This window comes from Podarcis pityusensis (genome assembly GCF_964106645.2).
Source record: "Podarcis pityusensis genome assembly, chromosome: 15".
NCBI classification, from domain to species: Eukaryota; Metazoa; Chordata; class Lepidosauria; order Squamata; family Lacertidae; genus Podarcis; species Podarcis pityusensis.
The window spans coordinates 11025851-11046609 of NC_138040.1; the positions used below are offsets into that span (position 1 = coordinate 11025851).

The 20759-nt window shown below is 44.3% G+C and overlaps 1 protein-coding gene and 1 long non-coding RNA gene across 5 annotated transcripts in view; both read right to left on the reverse strand.

The window, feature by feature from the left end:
- The window catches only part of AUTS2 (activator of transcription and developmental regulator AUTS2), a 689755-nt gene that overhangs the window by 663312 nt on the left and 5684 nt on the right, over positions 1 to 20759 (reverse strand). The gene's annotated exons all lie outside the window — the stretch shown is intronic.
- LOC308464177 lies at positions 10373 to 13531 on the reverse strand. Its single transcript, XR_013979922.1, has 2 exons — positions 13450 to 13531; positions 10373 to 10545 (listed from the first exon to the last, which is right to left on the reverse strand). It is a non-coding gene; the product is annotated as an uncharacterized lncRNA (long non-coding RNA).

Sequence of the window (20759 nt, forward strand, 5' to 3'; positions counted from 1 at the left end):
GTTTCCAGAAGGGGAGCTTCCGCACAGGTTTCAGGGTACCCTGCCTGCCACTGAAAGGCCTTGATTTTGGGGTGTCTGGTTCATCCTCGGAGGACTCCATGTTTGGTGCCAGTTCAGGCTAAGCATAATGGGTGTGCCTCCAATGCCCCTGGGCATGTGGACTTCTCTTGAGACCTTTCCCCTAAACGGGCAAAGTTCTGAAGAGCATCTTGCATGCCCAAAACCACTGAGGGCAGCGGTTGCATGTGAATCCCTTGCCCATTTTTACACCTCACATGTTCAGTAAGCAATGTCATTCATAAGATATTTTAAAAAAATATTTATATATACAGTGGTACCTCGGGTTACATATGCTTCAGGTTACATACGCTTCAGGTTACAGACTCCGCTAACCCAGAAATAGTGCTTCAGGTTAAGAACTTTGCTTCAGGATGAGAACAGAAATCGTGCTCCGGCAGCACAGCTGCAGCAGGAGGCCCCATTAGCTAAAGTGGTGCTTCAGTTTAAGAACAGTTTCAGGTTAAGAACAGACCTCCGGAATGAATTAAGTACTTAACCCGAGGTACCACTGAACTCTGGTTGCTTTTGGATGCTGCTCCTCCTAACAACAAACACAGCTCTATGATACAAGGTGGCAGAGAGGCTCTGTTTGAGTTCTTCCTTTTAATCTAGCTTTCCCCCATCATGGTGCCCTCCAAATGTAGTTTGACTCCAATTCAGTCCAGCAGGTAAAAGCTAAAAGGTGCCAGGTTCCCTGCCAAAGCTCTGATTAGGGGTGTTGTGTCAACTAAAGAATTGTCACCAGTTTTTGCAGAATTCTAATTTCCAAAGAAAGACAGATCATTCTCACTGTAGTGAGGACAGAGGGAGTAGGGCAAAGCAGTTGAATGTGCACAACTGTGTTGTGTTGTTGTTTTTAAAGAAAAGCTAATATCGCAGCTTTTTGGACTAATTAGAGGAAGCTGCAAAATAAGCATCTCTAATTTCATTTAAAAATTAATCAAGTTTTCAAACTAAAATGAAGATTGAAGATGGCACACTAATGATTCTTTTGAAGCTCGAGGAAGAAAGATAATGTCACTTCTGTAGCTGGTCTGAACACAGGGCTTTTAAAGTCACGTTGAAATTACACCTCTTAGTCCCTGGGCTAGGCACCTTCCCCAGCGAGCTGTGTCATGAAAGGGGCAACCACAATGGGCAGTTATTTAGTTTGCTAGCATTGCACTTTACATCTAGGGTAGGAAGAGATGTCTGTGGGACGTTGATGGTGGCCATAACTTTACCTGGTTTCAGTACTATGCCTACTTACTGTATTTGTTGGTTTGTTTGTTTGTGCACAATTTGCTCTTCTGTTTCGAAAAGCCAGATGTGTTGGGCAAAGCCTATTTTCTCCACTGATTCAGCCCCAAATACATTAAATATTATATGAAAGAGACTCGGTTTCCCCCATTTTCACAGCCCTTTGCAATTCAAACAGGTGCCTCCTCTCGCTGATTTGTCAGTGGTCTCAAACAGAGCTTACTTATCTTTCCTACTGGAGAGCCAGTGTGGTGTAGTGGTTAAGAGCGATAGACTTGTAATCTGGTGAACCGGGTTCGATTCCCCGCTCCTCCACAGGCAGCTGCTGGGTGACCTAGGGCTATTCACATTTCTCTGAAGTCTCTCAGCCTCACTCACCTCACAGAGTGTTTGTTGTGGGGGAGGAAGGGAAAGGAGAATGTTAGCCACTTTGAGACTCCTTAGGGATAAAGCGGGATATCAAATCCAAACTCTTCTTCTTCTCTACACGGCAGGAATAACAGCCATGTTTCCCCTCCCCTTCCCCATTCAACATGGTTTCCCCCCCCCCCATCCATTCAGAGTGAGAGACGTGTGATCCAGGAAGCATTGCCCTTGCTCTGAATTGGCTGCATCTGGGTTCCAAATGTCAGAATGCAGAAACAGAATATCAGAATTGACTGACACTGTGGCATCACATTCAGAGGGATCCATTTTGAGATCCATGCTCAGTCATGCAGCTCATGTACCCTACAGTATTCCTCAGGTGAAAATAGGGACATTTCTCAGTCCCCCGCCAACTGATACTCCACGACTGCCCCTTTTTTCCTCATTCCCACAGAGCATTTCCTATCAGAAGAAGGGCAAGTGCCACCACCATGTCACCAACAGGACAAGGAAGGAGGCCAGCAATGGCAGCCTTGGAGAGACCATGGAAGGGAAGCAGGGTGTTCCCTCACAGCTGCCACTGCCATCGCCGTTGCTCAGGACAAGTGCCACCTCATTCTCCTTCCCTAGCTTGGCAGCGGTGCTGGCAGAGGAAATAGGGACATTCTGGGATCAAATCAGAAGCTGGGGTGGCTTTTGTAATTCCGGGGCTGTCCCTGGAAAATAGGAGGGATGTACAAACATTGTCTGCAGCTCACCCAGGGAACATAAGATTAGTTTAGGGAGACTATGACTCGCCCATGTCACAGTAGCAAAAAAAAAAATGGGATAAAGTTTCTTAGCCAAAAGGCAGGACAAAGAAAGAAGTCAAGTCAAGTATCTTTATTGGCATCACAGTATAAAACATTTCAAGTCACTGGGATAATTTAAAAGGGCAAGGGTGAAGCTGTTGATGGTAGTAAGGTCACACTGTGATCGTGTGCACTTAGATATTCTGCTTCGCCCTGTCTATTCCCAAAAAGGTTGGTTCATTTCTGATAAAATTGCGGCTAAAAAGGAAGCTACTAAGGCAGCGATATCTTTGTCCCAATTTGCCAGGGGAAACTTCATTTGGCTACTTCTTGGATTTGTAGGCCAGAGGTCCAACATTGTGCTCAGCATCAGTTGGCGAGGTCTGCTGTGTAAAGAGCAATCTAAGAGAATGTGGTCCATTGAATCAGGTACACCTTGGTGGCAGGTACACAAACGGGCTTGATATGGAGTATGTGAGAATCTGCATGTGGTCACTGCAGAAGGGAAGGCATTTAATCTTGTGAGCATAAAGGCTTTTCAGTGGGAAGGGAGTAGTAGATCCTAATACCTACATATGAAAAAAAAAACACCTTTCAGAGCTCTTTCATAAGAAAAAGAAATCTTTCCATGAAGGCCGCTGGCATCATCTGCTCAGGGTAATCCAAGCAAAGGACAGAAAAGAAAGAAATCATTAAGCAATGCTCCTTCTGTTTCCACAATTCAAAGAGCTGTTTTTGACCTATAAAGCCTTTTACGGCTCAGGACACCAATAATGCCACTCTGCACATGAACTGGCCCAGACTCTGTGGTCACCAACTGACAGCCTTCTTCATAGGCCCTCTTCATGGCAGGTTTGCAGGCTAGTAACACGAGAACAAGATTTTTCTGTGAAACGCTCTCCCCAAGGAGGCAACGCCTGGAACCATTTATATCTAGCTTTAGGCACCAGGCAAAGATTACAGTGGTACCTCAGGTTAAGAACTTAATTCGTTCTGGAGGTCCGTTCTTAACCTGAAACTGTTCTTAACCTGAGATACCACTTCAGCTAATGGGGCCTCCCGCTACCGCTGCACGATTTCTGTTCTCATCCTGAAGCAAAGTTCTTAACCTGAGGTACTACTTCCAGGTTAACGGACTCTGTAACCTGAAGCGTCTGTAACCTGAGGTACCACTGTATTCTCCTTATCCACACTTTAGCCACTTAATTTGAAGGGTGGCACCATAGCCTCTTCTAGTAAGCTGGGGTCTGTTAATCATGTGTGTGTTTTAGGTTGCCCTTAATTGTTTCAATGCAATTCACTTTGGGTCAACTATGTGAGAAAAGCAACCAACAAATGCTAGTAACAACAACATAATTTCCCGAATGCTCTTTGTTTCAGTCTCTAATTAACCCGTGGGTCATGCAAATGTATGTCAAATAGTGGAAACTAATTAGCCAGGAGTTCACACACAGCATGTCCAGCGATGCATCATCAACGGGCAATTTCTGTATGTCAAACAGCTGTCACCAAACAAAGCATATGATTTTACTATAAAGGCCATCAATGCATGTCTCTTGCTACAAAACCTCACAGAGCGAGGTACAGCGAGCTATCAAGCGATGATCACAGCCAATGTGCGAAGCTATCACTCTGCAAAGATTTAAAGCATCCTAGCTTCCGACTCCTCCCAAATATTAGTTGCACACTTCTAGCCCTGATCTGGCAAAGGCACAGCATACAATAAGAGCTCTATTGTTGTCAAAAAGCCCAGACAAATGCCAGGTTAATAAGAGAGTTCGGTTTCCCAAAACCACACATGCAAGGAAATTTGTCAATGTCTTTTTTTATTTGCATATCTGGCAGCCTGCCCTAGACAGCCAATACATAAAGGAGAACATACAGGTGTTTTCATTTGCGGCTTGTCTTTAATCTAGAAGTGCCAATTTGCTTCTGTTTTAATTACATCCTTCTCGGCATACTGTTACTGTCTTATGAAATCTCTTCATTACTGGCAGCGCACAACCAAAGGCGTTGGCAGGAGATTTGGAACCAGCGGGGAAATGTGGATCTCCTTCGCCTCCCAGGCCCCCCAGTCCCTTCAGGCTTTCCTGCCCAAGCCCCCGCACGAGGTTTTCCACCCAGCCAAGCCAACACGCAACATGCCTTCATATAACAGTAGCGCCAATTGGAATGTCAACATTCCATGACTAATCCTTCTCCCCCCGACCCCCAAATCCCTGCATGGGTGCCAGATTGTTCGAGTCAGAATTCAGAAGCTACAGAAGTGATGTACGCAACATTTAATTTTTAGGTTTTTGAAATAAATAAATCTGGCTAGATTAACAGAGGCAATTAGAGACAAGCGTTTCAAAAAGCATGGGGGAAATGCAGAGAATACTTCACAAAACAGTGCCCTAAAATACATACCTGGACTTGTTTCGATTAATGTCTGCAGGAGACTTTGTGGATATTTAAGTCATAATTAGAAAAAAAATCTTAATAATTATTCATAAAGGAAACAGTTTATAAGAAGTAAATAAGGAGGCCAGGTACAGGATAAAGGAAGTCTTTTATTTGGTTGTTTGTATTGTTGTATGTTATGCTCATTGTATGTTATGTTCACGTTTATTGAGGGTGGATTTCTGTATTGGGGGGGTGGGGGTGTATGTTATGTTGTAAATAAAATTTCCAATAAAAATTTAATTAAAAAATAAATAAACAAATCATGTTCTCTTTGCTCTCCTGGCATGTCAAGAGGAGTCACGGTATTGGAAGGTACATTTGGGGGTCAAGGCAGCCTAGTCCACCAACCCACTCAGGGAAGGATTAGCAGTGGAAGTTGCAATGACAGCATCCACAAAAGCCTCTGCATGGGGGGGGGGACCACCTCCAGCAGGGGAGATGTCATCAACTCCTGAGGCAGCCGTTTCCCCTGTTGAACAACTCTTCCAGTTACAGAGTTTCTCCTAATGTCCAGATGAATTTGGTTTTCCTGACACTCTTTCCACCTGGTTATAGACCTGTCTGTTAGAGCTAAGATGTCAAAGTGGTCAACCGCGATCGATGGGAGGATCCCCGGGTGATCCAGGTTGATCGTGGGATCCTGATCGATCGTGGGAATGTCTCTGCGCCCCCCCCTTGCTCCCGCCGTCGCGTCTAGTGGGCGGTCGTCAGGCGGCTTCCGCTGTCGATTGGGGATAGGCTATTTGGCTTTAGTGCTGTGTTATTTTCTTAGTGGCGGGTTATATTTTGAGGGACTTCTGGAATTTCCCGTTAAAAAAAAGCTCAACAGCTCTGGTCATTCCTCCCCACAAAAAAGCTTGGGTAGATCACTGCCATTTTTGTTATACTGGGAGTAGATCGCAGTCTCTTGGGAGTTGGGCGTGCCTGTGTTAGAGCAATGGAGATCCTGCACCAACTTCATTTCCTCAGTTTCAAAAGTCTCCCTGCATACCCTCCAACACTTAGCCAATGAAAATAGGGATGCCGTACTACTACTACTACGATTATTACCCCCACCTATCTGGCTCGCTTGCCGAACCACTCCGGACAGCTTCTAACATATATAAAAACATAAGGACAGATCCTGAAGCTGAGGCTCCAATACTTTGGCCACCTCATGAGAAGAGAAGACTCCCTGGAAAAGACCCTGATGTTGGGAAAGATGGAGGGCACAAGGAGAAGGGGACGACAGAGGACAAGATGGTTGGACAGTGTTCTCGAAGCTACGAACATGAGTTTGAGCAAACTGCAGGAGGCAGTGGAAGACAGGAGTGCCTGGCGTGCTCTGGTCCATGGGGTCACGAATAGTCGGACACGACTAAACAACAACAATAAAACATTAAACATTAAAAAACTTTCCTATACAGGGCTGCCCTCAGATGTTGTCTGAAGGTTGCATTTCACACAACTGGTGCTGAGAATGCTAAGGTTGCAGGTTTGACCCCCATAAGGGACAGCTGCACATTCCTGCATTTGAGGAAGTTGAACTAGATGATCTTCAGGGTTCCTTTCCAGCTCTATGATTCTATGAATAGCTTCTATGACAATACAGCCATTCACTTGAGCCTTGCTAGAGGTCTTCTTCAACAAGAGGAGAAGGCACAGACTATATCTCCTATAAGAGCTTTTCCAGCTCTTAAGATTCTGCTTGTGGTCTTCCCAGGAGCATCTGTCTGGCTCCTATCTGAAACACAATACTGGGAAGAGTTTTGGTTTGATCCTTAAGGGCTGTTCCTGAGTTCTTAACAGTGGGGTGTGCATCTTCCCTCCCCCCCAAAAAAATCTTTATTTCACACCATACACCCATTACTGCAAGTTCTACAGAGCAGGAACTCTCTTGGTGGTGAGCTCCAGGCTCCTATGCCAATTGAAAGCCTCCTTCTCCTGAATACATGGAGGTCTCAACAGACAATATCAAGCTTCTCAGCAGAGAGAGAAGGGAGGGAAGAAACCGCAAGTCCTTCATAAATGCATTACTTTATAAGTAAGCGGGAGCAACAAGAGCCCACCTAGAGACATGGCACTGCTGCAGCCCATGATGGCATTAGGGGCAAACAAAGCTCCAACCTGCATTAGTCATTTTCCTGCTACTTATGGAATGGATTTTGCTCGTATCCATTTTAAAGCACATGAGGTTTTCCCTAAGACGATAATGTTCTAAAGCCACTCACACTGTGGCCTGCTGCCAAGAAGCTAAAGGCAGGAAGCCTGAAGATAGACAATGCATTTTAAAAGAAAAGACCGAAAAAGGAAATTAGCAGCAGTATTTTACCGCAGACAACTTTGCATGCTGCACAATTTTTAAGAATCTATCACAGTGCACAGCAATTGCGAAACAATAGGCGGGAAAGGAAACCACTGAGGGGTCCCATCAAGACCTTCAAGCATTTGTCAAGCAGTCCAGCAGCAGGGGGACGCGGGTGGCGCTGTGGGTTAAACCACAGAGCCTAGGACTTGCTGATCAGAAGGTCAGCGGTTCGAATCCCCGCGATGGGGTGAGCTCCCGTTGCTCAGTCCCTGCTCCTGCCAACCTAGCAGTTCGAAAGCACGTCAAAGTGCAAGTAGATCTACCGGCAGGAAGATAAACGGCATTTCCGTGCACTGCTCTGGTTCGCCAGAAGCGGCTTAGTCATGCTGGCCACATGACCTGGAAGCTGTACGCCGGCTCCCTCGGCCAATAAAGCGAGATGAGCACCGCAACCTCAGAGTCGGTCACGACTGGACCTAATGGTCAGGGGTCCCTTTACCTTTACCTTTTACCAGGAGCAGGGAGTTTTGGTAATCAGTGATACAGAAGCTCACAAAATACTTGGAAGTCACAATATGCCATGATAAAGCAAGCTTCCTCAACCTGGTGCCCTCCAGAGGTTTTGGATTCCAGATCCCATCAGTCCCCAGAAGCAGGGCCTATGGTCAGGGATGATGGAGGATGTAGTCCAAAAATATTTGTGGGTCCAAGACTGAGGGAGCCTGGTTTATAATTAGGAGGGTGAAATGCAGTGGCCTTTTCACCCCACTCCCTGCATGGCTGCGAGGAGATCAGAAGCCTCTTCTTCCAGCTGAGATTAACAACAACTAAGCATCATATCTGAACACTGGAGTTTGGCTCCTCTTAACAATGGCTGGTTGAAGCAAGCCAGTTCCATCAAACCATGATCTGCTCTTTTCCACTTCTTTAAACTACGGTTTGAAACAGTGTTGTTTCAAAACAAATCTTAGTTAAGATTAACAGAGTGTGTTGGGTTTGGACAATATGACAAGCCACAGCTTCCGAGCACAATTCAAAGTGTTGGTGCTGACCTTTAAAGCCCTAAATGGCCTCGATCCAGTATACCTGAAGGAGCGTCTCCACCCCCATCGTTCTGCCCAGACACTGAGGTCCAGCTCCGAGGGCCTTCTGGCAGTTCCCTCGCTGCGAGAAGCCAAATTACAGGGAACCAGGCAGAGGGCCTTCTCGGTAGTGGCGCCAGCCCTGTGGAACACCCTCCCACCAGATGTCAAAGAGAACAACAACTACCAGACTTTTAGAAGACATCTGAAGGCAGCCCTGTTTAGGGAAGCTTTTAATGTTTAATAGATTATTATATTTTAATATTCTGTTGGAAGCCGCCCAGAGTGGCTGGGGAAACCAGCCAGATGGGTGGGGTATAAATAATAAATTATTATTATTATTATTATTATTATTATTATTATTATTATATTGAAACCAAAATGGAAGCATCCAAACTTCTTTATGCAGTCGTGATGGAGAAGGAAGCTCCACCGCCTCACCCGGAGGCCCTAAGGTTGTCACCCATGTCTTTGTAAACGAATGTCTGCACAGGTTGGGCATTACTGACTCTCTCATCCAGGCACTGTGAATGACACTTAGGGGCACCCCCGACAAATACAGCACCATCTCTTAGCCCATTTTATCCTCACAAAGTATTAAGATGAAATGTGAGAAGTGGCTCTTATAAAAACAGGTTAAGCCGCTATCTCCAAATCCATTTGCTGTGATTTTTATAGTGCAATATGTTCAGCCTGGAGAAGGGGAGACTGAGAGGTGATACGATAGCCTTCTTCAAATATTTGAAAGGCTGTCAGGTGGGAGATGGAGCAAGCTTGTTTCTGCTGTTCCAGAGGGCAGGACCTGAACCAATTGATTCAAATGACAAGAAAGGAGATTCCAACTAAATCTTAGGAAAAACTTTCTGACAGCAAGAATGTTTGACAGTGGAACAGACTACCTCATAAAGTGGTGGGCTCTGCTTCTACAGAGGTTTTTAAACAGAGGTCGGGTGGCCTCCTGTCAGGGATTCTTTAGCTAGATGTGATTCCTGCATGTCAGTGGGCTAGACTAGATGACCCCTGGTGCCCTTCCAACTCTACAATCCTATGATTCTATTATTATTAAAAACAGTTTGAAACAACAACCCACCACACTAGTGGTGTGGAAAAAGTGCAGTCTTAACCAGAAGCATTGGGGCATGCACTGGTCAGAAATAAAGCAGCACGTTTCCCTCAACATTTTTGCAGGCAAACAGAGGCAGTGTGGTGTAGTGGTTAGAGTGTTTGACTTTAAAGAAGAATGGGAACCTTCTACAAAGTATTTAAAGAAACAACAAACTGAATTGGACTCCTTGGCGGGCTTTGAATAAACATTCACAAATCTTGTATTGGCAATATATAGATAGAAAAACTAAGGATATTTACAATCTTATAACATGCAGAGAATAACACGTGCTGAAAAACCAGGGAGAGGAGCTGAGGGAAGTCTGGGGGGGCTGGGGGGTTGTCTTTTGGGGAGGGGAAGGAGAAAAATGGGGGGGATGAGGTTGATGCATCTTTGATAAATTGTTATGTTGAAACTTTTAATAAAAAACTTTTTTTCAAAAGAGTGTTTGACTGAGACCTGGGAAACACCAGGGTTCAAATCCCCACTTAGCCATAAGGCTCCCTGGGCTGACCTTGGGCTCACAGCCACTCATTCTAACCTACCTCACAGGGTTGTTGTGGAAAGTAAAGGTAGAGGGGCCATACCATGCGTGCCAGCTTGAGCTCCTCAGAGGAAAGAGTTTGGGCATAAATGCAACAACGTAAATAAACAGTATTGAAAGCAGGATCACTTATAGTAGCATCATGAACACAGATCAGCATGAATGTACAATGCAAAGCCCCATCTACCACACTGAACTGGATTTCTTGTAGGAGAAAAGGCACAAAGGTTTGTAGCAGTTAGCAAGTTGGACCCCGAGCAAAGTTCGTGGATTACGGAATGGAGAATTCCTGCAAAATTGTGAAACTTTAAATATATGGACTGATAGAAATAGGTAGGAGGTAGATTTCACACATCTATCTGAAGTACAACTCGAAAAAAGGAAGGGAGAGTTCATATTTCCACCCTCCCAACTTCCAAACTCCATTTTTATTAATTACATCGGAGACTTCGGCAGGAACTCGAGCACTTGGGCTATTTTTAATAAGGTTCATCCGGCTCAAATGTATTGTTCCGCTTCAAATGAAGATCAAACTACTAATTTAGCTGGAGATAATTGCACGCCTTTCAGGTCAGCTCCCAAGCGGGATACAGCGGGGTCTCATCGCCAAACCAAAATGATCAGGCCTAGAAATAAAAAATTGAAAAGAAGCCACCCAATGCAATACAGAGGGCCAGCCCAAGACGTTTTGGCACCTGAGGCAAACCACAAAATGCCACGTCCCCCTCCCTGCCAGGGAAGAAGGGGTGAGCGAAGGTCACCTCAGGAACAAGGGGGTAATAAAGATCTACATCAGGGTCTGATGCCCCTGTGGATCCTGCTGCCTGAGGTGGTCACCTCATGTTGTCTCATGAGTGGGCCAGCCCTGGCAGTACTGAATCATCAGGTATCGGTACATCAGCTCAATACATTTAAAGCAGTATTATACCACTTTAAACAGTCATGGCTTCCCCCAAAGAGTTCTGGGAACTGTAGTTTGTTAAGGGTGCTGAGACATAGCTGTCAAGTGTCCCTTATTTGAAGGGACAGTCCCTTATTCCAGCGCCATGTCCCGCTGCTGTCCCTTATGGATGGATGTCCCTTAAATGTCCCTTAAATGATGTCCCTTAAATTTCAAAGGAAGCAGCTCCTCTCCCTCCCTCCCTGCCGGCCAGGGAGGAGGGAGGCTCCAACTGTGTTGCTTGGCTGTGTTGCTCACCCAATAAGAAGTCTAAGAACGACAGGGGGGGGTGGAGCTTGCATGTCTTGTGTGTGGCTAATTAATGCAAGCTGAGGGGTTTTTTGAATGCTGGACGCCATTTTGTTGCACGTGCTGCTGCAAACTTTGCAGTGCAAAGACAAGGCCGGGGAGCCATCTTAAGTTGAGGCTGCATAGGCCTTGTGGTGCATGTGATTCAGATACTATTCAGTTGAACCTCTGGTTACAAAGTTGGTTGGACAGTGTTCTCGAAGCTACCCAGCATGAGTTTGACCAGACTGCAGGAAGACAGGAAGACTGGAGTGCCTGGAACAGGTGAGGCTGCAGGTCCCTTATTTTGGCTGCTGGTCCCTTATTTTCAAGGCTGCTGGTCCCTTATTTTCAAATCTGTAAGTTGACAGCTATGTGCTGAGAGCTGATGGCAGACACCTCTATTCCCCTCAGAACTACAGTTCCCTGAAAGGTTTTACAATCCACCCTTCTTCCCAGGGACTTTGGAAGTCCAACCCAATGCTCAATGTGCACTCGACAACACTGAACAAATACGGAATACATTTTTATGAGGGTGCATCCAAGATCACAGGGGAAGGTAGTTCTCGCCTGGTGACTATTCAATGTCTAGTCAGGTTCCATTGTGGTGGGAGGAATTTTCTGGTTCACCTCAGACAGCAAAATGTCTTAGGCCAGCCCTGAACATCCCTCTCATTTGTGTTTTTGTTGGAGCTGTCTGACAGTCCTGCTGACAGGAATCTGGTTACCAGCTGTATGCAATAAGTGATAGCAAAACCATAACCAGCCTACTTTCCCAAGCTTTTAGCTGGGCTTTTAAAATGGCATCTTGGTTTTAGAACATAAGAACATAGAGCACTAAATGGCCTCGGCCCAGTAACCTGAAGGAGCGTCTCCGCCCCCATCGTTCTGCCTGGACACGGAGGTCCAGCTCCGAGGGCCTTCTGGCGGTTCCCTCACTGCAAGAAGCAAAGCTACAGGGAACCAGGCAGAGGGCCTTCTTGGTAGTGGCACCCACCCTGTGGAACGCCCTCCCACCAGATGTCAGAGAGATAAACAACTACCTGACACTTAGAAGACATCTGAAGGCAGCCCTGTTCAGAGAAGCTTTAATGTGTGACATTTTAACGTATTTTTAATCTTTGTTGGAAGCAGCCCAGAGTGGCTGGGGAAACCCAGCCAGATGGGCGGGGTACAAATAATAAATTATTATTATTATTATTATTATTATTATTATTATGGCCTGCTGGATCAGGCCAATGGCCCATCTAGTCCAGCATCCTTTTCTCACAGTGGCCAAACAGATGCCCATGGGAAACCCAAAAGCAGGGCCCAAGCACAAGAGCAACACTCTCCCCCCCAGTGCTGTTTCCAGCAACTGGTATTCAGAAGCATTACTGCCTCGGACCATGGAAGCAGATTACAGTCATCATGGCTAGTAGCCATTGATAGCCCTCTCCTCCATGAATTTGTCTTAATCCTCTTTTAAAGTCATCCATGTTGATGACCATCACTGCTTCCAGTGGGAGTGAGTTCCAAAGGTTCAAACCTTTCTGAATGCTTTCCCAAGTCCTTTCTAAGAAAGGTTCAGGTCCTTTCTGGGCTGTTGGCTTTTTGTCGCCGTTTCAGTTTTGTCTCTGTACCGGGATGACGTTATTATGATGCATTGTTTTAGCAAGCTGCTATAAGCTGCCTCGTGGAGAGGAATAGACATCCTTTGGATAAGTGAAAGAAAGTGACATTTCTGGCGTTACATTTAAATCAATTCCCTTTTAGTACTGTAAGCTCTGCAGAGCTCTGAAATCCGGAAGAAAGCTACTTCCTGAGAACTGTCTTGTAAGCATGATGCTGTGATTCAGTGTGTCTTACAACAGGGGTGGGGACCAGATCCCAAGGATCAGATGCCTTGACACCCACCCTTGGATTAAAGACAACCTCTTGCACACAACCTCTGCATCAGCTCAGAGTATAGCTCACAAGACCAAACAGGTACATTAATAAAGCCTAGGATACATGGCTAGGCGTAAGCAAAGACATTGCTCCAACATTCGACACACTCCTCCCATTCTTCTTTTAAAGCAGCCTTTCTCAACCTGTGGGTCCCTGAATATTGTTGAACTACAACTCCCATCTCCCCTAGCTAGCAAGGCCAGAGCTCAGGGATGATGGGAGTTGTAGCCCAACAGCATCTGGGGTCCCACAGGTTGAGAACCACTGTTTTAAAGGAACAGGGTGGGATCTGTAATTTGTGCAGGTCCCATCCCAAGCGAGAAGATGGATCTTGCAGGCATGCACTCCTACAGGGGGCTAGCACCCTTCGCACCTGCACTGACCGCAGAGAATCCTTGGCAAGAAGACTTCAATCCAACCCTCTGAACCAACCAGCTGTGAGAGCCTCACTCTCAGAAGGCTGTGTATCTGAAGAAGTGTGCTTGCACACGAAAGCTCATACCAAGAACTAACTTAGTTGGTCTTAAAGGTGCTACTGGAAGGATTTTTTTTATTTTGACTATGGCAGACCAACACGGCTACCTATCTGTAACTGTCTCAGAAGGCAGGGTGAGAATTGGCTCATCTGGCTCTCTCCCTTCCCGTTCTGGGACATCCAGCAGCCCTGAAAGAGGACCTTCCTCTCGGTCACTGTTTTGAGTTGTCTCCACTTAGAATCATAGACGGGATCAGAGATTCTTAGAAGACTGGAGTAAATATTTTAACTATTTGAAAAGCAACTGTAATAAACAGTTTACGCTAGTAGGATTGCAAGAAGTTCTGTAAGGAGGACTATTTGAAACATTGCAAGAAAGACTATGATGAGAATTATTAGTTAAGGACAATTAAAAGTAATAGAGAAGTTAAGAAATTCAGAACAAATGATAGAGAATGGAAAATCTTCAGAAGTTGTTGACAGAAGTCTAAAATATTGTATAAGATAAGAAGTTATGTTAAATGATTGTTGGAAATGATATGTTAAAAAAAACACAATAAAAATGTGTATATATTAAAAAAAGGGATCATAGAAGGTACCCCCAAGACAACTTAAGCCCAACCTCCTGCAATGCAGGAATCTCAGCTAAAGCATCCATGACAGATGGCCATCCAACCTCTGCTTAAAAACATCCACGGAAGGAGAGTCCACAACCTCCCCAGGGAGGCCGTTCCACTGTCAAACAGCTCTTGCCATCAGAAGGTTCTTCCTGATGTTTAGTCAGAATCTCCTTTGGTTCTACCCTTCAGACCAGGATAAAGCAATCTAGCTCCACCTTCCAAGAGACAGCCCTTCATGTATTTGAAGGGGGCTATCCTATCTCCTCTCAGTCTCCTGTTTCCCAGGCTAAGCATACGCAACTCCCTCAACCATTCCTCATAAGGCTCGGTTTCCAGATCCTTGGTCATCTTGGTCGACCTCCTCTGCACATGTAAATAAATGTGTGTGTGTCTTTTAAGGAAGCAGTTTAACCCAGACTCCTCTGGGAATTAGGAACATTGGAGTGACCCACTGAAACAAAATTGAATCAAACAGCTTTCTGGTTTGGGGGGGTAAGTGCATTATGAGTAACTGTATGTTCAAAACTACATGTTAGTGACCAAAGAAAATGTTGCTGACCTTCAGGGTGCTATGCAGCTTCCAAAATAAACCTCAACATAAGACCATAACAGAGGAAGAAAGAACTCAATTAAATAAACCTATAAAAGCAGAAGAGATCCAGGATGCGATAAGGAAGATGAAACCAGGGAAAGCCCCGGGACTGGACGGACTGTCAGCTAAATATTATAAAGTATTAGAAAACCAACTAATGCCAGTGCTATGTGGCATCATGAACAATATATTAAGAGGAGGTAGGATACCAGAGACATGGAAAGAGGCCCACATTACGATGATCCCTAAACCGGACACGGATAAATTAAATATCAAAAACTATAGACCTATATCACTATTAAACAACGATTATAAAATTTTCGCAGAGGTGATGGCAAACAGACTCAAAAAATGCCTAGTAAATTTAATACATAAAGATCAAGCAGGATTCCTCCCAAATAGGTTACTCAAAGACAATGTAAGGCATATCATAAACATCATTGAATATCTGGAGTGTAAGAATGAGGTACCTGCGGCACTGATTTTCATCGATGCAGAGAAGGCATTCGACAATGTCTCATGGCTGTTCTTATTAAAAAGTTTGGAGAAAGCAGGGCTAGAGGGCGAATTTATGGAAGGAATAAAATCGATTTATTCAAACCAATCTGCTAAACTGATTATGAACAACAATCTAACAAATTCATTCAAAATTGAAAAAGGAACAAGACAGGGATGCCCTCTATCCCCACTTTTATTCATTATGGCATTAGAGGTAATAACGAACAAGATAAGAGCAACACCAGAGATTCAAGGGATCAAAGTTGGAACGAAGGAATACAAACTAAAAGGATACGCAGATGATCTGATGCTATCCCTAGAAGAACCGCAGAAAAGCGTTAGTAAGGCCTTGGAGTTATTAGAAGAATATGTCAAACTATCCGGTTTTAAATTAAACAAATTAATGACAAAAATGTTGACTAAAAATTTGGGAAAAGATGAAAGAGAAAAACTGGAGATACAGAATGGAATCAAGGTGGCTAAAAAAATAAAATATTTGGGAATTTGGCTAACCACAAAAAACATAAATCTAATTCAGGATAATTATTCCACAACATGGAAGGAGATTAAAAAAGACCTAGATACGTGGAACAGAGTAAAACTTTCGTGGGCGGGAAGGATGGCGGCAATAAAAATGAACATACTCCCAAGAATGATATTTTTGTTCCAAAACATCCCAGTGATTAGAGGTTCCTCAATGTTTAAAGATTGGCAAAAAACTCTTTCAAAATTTATATGGCAAGGGAAAAGACCGAGAATTAGATTCAAATTACTTACAGATCGGAAAGAAAGAGGGGGATTCTCGGTACCTAATCTGAAGTTATACTTTGAGGCCTCCTGCCTCTGCTGGATTAGAGATTGGATAAATTTGGAAGACACCGATCTGTTAGACTTAGAAGGCTTCAACAACAGGTTCGGTTGGCATGCCTATTTGTGGCTAAATAAAGAAAAGGTACATAAAGGTTTTTCAAACCACATTATTAGAGGGCCACTATACGAAGTTTGGGAGAAAAATAAAAAACTTTTGGAATGGAAAACACCCTGGTGGTTATCCCCAATTGATATTTTAACAACCAAAAAAGCAAATATGGAAGGAGATAGACTGACATATGAAGACCTACTGATAAGATCAGAGAGTGGATGGAAATTGAGAACATATGAGGAGTTGAAAGACAAACTAACAGGCTGGCTGCAGTTTCATCAAATAAACGCAGTATGGAAGGAAGACAAAAAAGTAGGGATAAACGAGAAAAAATCTAAATTCCAGATAGAAATAATTGAAGGTAAATCCAAGTTATTATCTAAAATGTATAACATATTATTAGATTGGGACACTAAAGATGAAGAAATAAAGGAGGTCATGAGAAAATGGGCAATGGACTTGGGATACAATATAGAATATGATAAGTGGTTGAAATTATGGACTAGTGGAATGAAATTCACAGCATGTGTCTTACTCAGAGAAAATTTGGGGAAAATGATGTATAGGTGGTACATCACACCAGCAAAACTAGGGAAAATGTACAGAACAGGAAATAAGGCTTGCTGGAAGTGTAAAATCAAAGAAGGCAATTTCTACCATATGTGGTGGACCTGCGAAATAATGAAGAAGTTCTGGGAACTTATTTATAATGAGTTAAAAAAATATTTAAATATACCTTCCCTAAAAGACCAGAGGCCTTCTTACTAGGAATAATTGGGGATGAAATCAAAAAAGAAGATAAGACATTATTCCAATATGCCACAGCCGCCGCTAGAATATTAATTGCACAAAATTGGAAAAGCCCAAATACCCCAACGATCAGAGATTGGCAAACAAAATTATATGAATATATTGATTTAGCAAAAATGACACAAAAAATCAGAAACCAAAAAAATACAAAGTTTATTAGTGACTGGAATAAATTTATGGTATACATTGAAGGAAACTACAGAGACTTAAAAACTGTAGCAGTTTTGATATAAGTCTTACGACGCGTAAACCATTAACAATTAATAGCTGCAGAAAAAAGAAAGAATTTTTATTAAGAAGCCTGAAATCGGGAGGGAAGGAGGTCAATGGGTGTGTAGAGAAAAGGTTTAAATATCTAAAGATATAAAGATTCAAGGAAGAAGACAAAGAACTGTAATGGATGTTATCTTTGTGCTATGTATGGATATTTCTTTTGGATTTGTTGATTTGTTTTTTTTTCTTTTGGTTGTTTTTTTTAAGAGAAACTCAATAAAAAGAAATTAAAAAAACAAAAACAAAATAAACCTCAACATATCTCTGGTCGGGGACAGAGGGTGGCGCTTGGGGGGGAATTGTCATCGCGCCACTCCTTGGTGTGTGGAGTGCCTCAGGGTGCGATTCTCTCTCCGATGCTTTTTAACATCTTTATGCGCCCCCTCGCCCAGCTTGTCCGGAGTTTTGGGCTGGGTTGCCATCAGTATGCTGATGACACCCAACTCTATCTGTTGATGGATGGCCATCCTGACTCGGCCCCAGACACACTGACCAGATGTCTGGAAGCTGTGGCTGGATGGTTACGTGGGAGCCGGTTGAAGTTAAATCCTTCGAAGACAGAGGTCCTCTGGCTGGGTCGGGACGATATGGGATTGAGGGGGCAACTCCCATCTCTTGCGGGGGTGCAATTAGTGCCAGCACCGTCCGTTAAGAGTTTGGGTGTAATCTTCGATACCTCCCTTTCTATGGAGGCGCAGATTACAGCTATAACAAAGGCGGCATTTTTTCATCTCCGCCAAGCTAAGCAGTTGGCCCCTTATCTCTCTCGCCCTGACCTAGCCACTGTGATCCATGCGACGGTCACCTCCAGACTGGATTATTGTAACTCGCTCTACGTGGGGCTGCCCTTGAGACTGACCCAGAAACTCCAGCGGGTGCAGAATGCCGCGGCGAGACTCCTTATGGGGTCTTCGCTGCGAGATCACATTCATCCGGTACTATACCAGCTGCACTGGCTCCCGGTGGAGTACAGGATCAGGTTTAAGGTGCTGGTTTTAACCTTTAAAGCCCTATACGGCCTAGGACCCTCGTACCTACGGGACCGCCTCTCCTGGTATGCCCCACAGAGAAACCTACGGTCTGCAAATAATAACATCCTCAAGGTCCCAGGCCTCAGAGAGGTTAGGCTGGCCTCAACTAGAGCCAGGGCCTTCTCGGCTGCGGCTCCAATCTGGTGGAATGCTCTGTCACAAGAGACTAGGGCCCTGCGGGACTTGACATCTTTCCGCAGGGCCTGCAAGACAGAGTTGTTCCGCCAGGCCTTTGATCAGGGCGCAGCCTGACTCCCTCCTCTGGCAACCTGCACAGAACTTTGCTTAATTGGTTGCCATCAATTTGATTTAATTAATTTTTATAATGAAATATTTTTAGATTGTGTGATTATTTGATTTTTTGATTATTTGATTGTTGTTAGCCGCCCTGAGCCCGGCTTCGGCTGGGGAGGGCGGGATATAAATAAAATTTATTATTTATTATTATTATTATTATATAAACAATCCCAAAAATGTAAATTCCATTTACACTCAGAACAAAGAATGTCCTAACAATGTTAGAAGAAATAATGGCGCGCATTATACGGTAAGTTCTTTTAATACCAAAGTAGGCCAGCTGTAGTAAACACATAATGACCTATACATCTGTCCATCAGCACCATGCTTAAGATGTTTCGAAAAGGAACTAGGTTTCTTATTCTGCAACATCCTTGCATCACTCTTCTTCCTCCTCTGTTCAGAACGCAAAAAAACTGCAAGCAACATCTGGCTGGATCGCATGAAACGTAATTGAGCAACTGCTTACAATTATGCTCACTCAGTGGATGGAATGATATGATGCAGATTTGGAGAGCAAGCAAGATAATGTCTTGCTGAACATTTGTTCCCTGCGCCTGGAGATTCTGTTGCACTTTCTCTGGAGGTCATTTAGCCAACGGGCATAATAGTTCAAGTTCGGCAACGCAAAACTGATGAACCCTATATCCTGGAGGGTCAGACAAACTCAAAACTTATACACACATATTAATCATTATAATGAGAGTGGTTTGATTTCTTATCCACCCTTCACTGCAAGGTCCCAGGGTGGGTTACAGCTATTTGATGCACAATATTATGCGCAAACTTGTTTTCTCCTGCTCTGGAGAGTAGGACTTGAACCAATGGCTTCAGGTTACAAGAAAGGAGATTCCAACTGAACATCAGTAAGAACTTTCTGACTATAAGAGGTGTTTGACAATGCAACTGATGCCCACAAGAGTTGTGGGCTCTCCCTCCCTGGGGGTTTTAAGCTGAAGTGAGATGGCCATCTGTCGTGGATGCTTTAGTTGAGATTTCTGCATTGAAGGCTGATGATGATTCTTGCCATCCCTTCCAACTCTACCGTTCTATGATTCTATTAGGAACAGCAACAACTGATTGCAATGAAGAGACTAGGGTCCCGTAAGGGGGGGGGGGGAGAGAAAGAGAAAGAGAGAGAGAGGAGTTAGTTGCCAGGATAAAGATGTGTGTCTTCAGAATATGATGAAAACTACATACAGAAAGTGCCAGGCATACCTCTGTGGCAAAGTAATTCAACAGCTATGGGGCTGCCACAGAAATTGCCCTCTTGCTGCCACCCCCTCAGCTTCTGAGGACAAGGGAGTTACTAGGAGGGCCACCTCTACTGACCTTAGACCTCAAGAGGGTCTGTAAGGAAGGAAGCCTCTCATACACCACTGACAGGTGCTACACACCTTTAGCTACCTAATCCTTACTCAGATACGTACTCTCCGATATGCTAATGCATAGGCAAACTCGGCCCTCCAGATGTTTGGGGACTATAACTCCCATCACCCCTAGCTAACAGGACCAGTGGTCAGGGATGATGGAGGTTGTAGTCTCAAAACATCTGGAGGGCTGAGTTTGCCTATGCCTGTGCTAATGTGTTGAGGATGGAGGAAGACCACATCTCTTGGCCTTGCCCCCTGTGGGGAACAGCAGTCTCCTAGAAACTCTCAGCACCCTCAACAAATGACAGTTCCCAGGATTATTTGGGGTAGCCATGACTATGACTGCCTAACGTGGTACGATACTGTACAGCAAGGTTGCCCTATTTCAAAAAGTTAACATCCAGACTCAATCTGCAAAATCTCCAAAAAAAAAACCCACCCCTGAGTTTTTGAGCTATTTGTAATGAAATTCACCAAAATCTGCACTTCTAACACGGACTGCCGTACTTCCGGATTTTCCCAGACATTTCAGTGCTTTCTGCTTCTTGCAAACGCCGGTTATGTCTGAGAAATTCTGGACACGTGGCAACCCTACATATAGTGCAGATGGGGCATGTGTTTAAATGCATTTAATGGCGTTGCTTTTTTTAGTGAGCAGTTGGATAGACTTAGACACTTATATATCCACCATTGACAAAGGGACAAGGATTGTCATTCTTAAAAGTAGAATCCACAAAAAGGTTGGGGAGAGATCTCCTTGAAGGGGCTTAGAACCCTGAGCCACTGCACCAC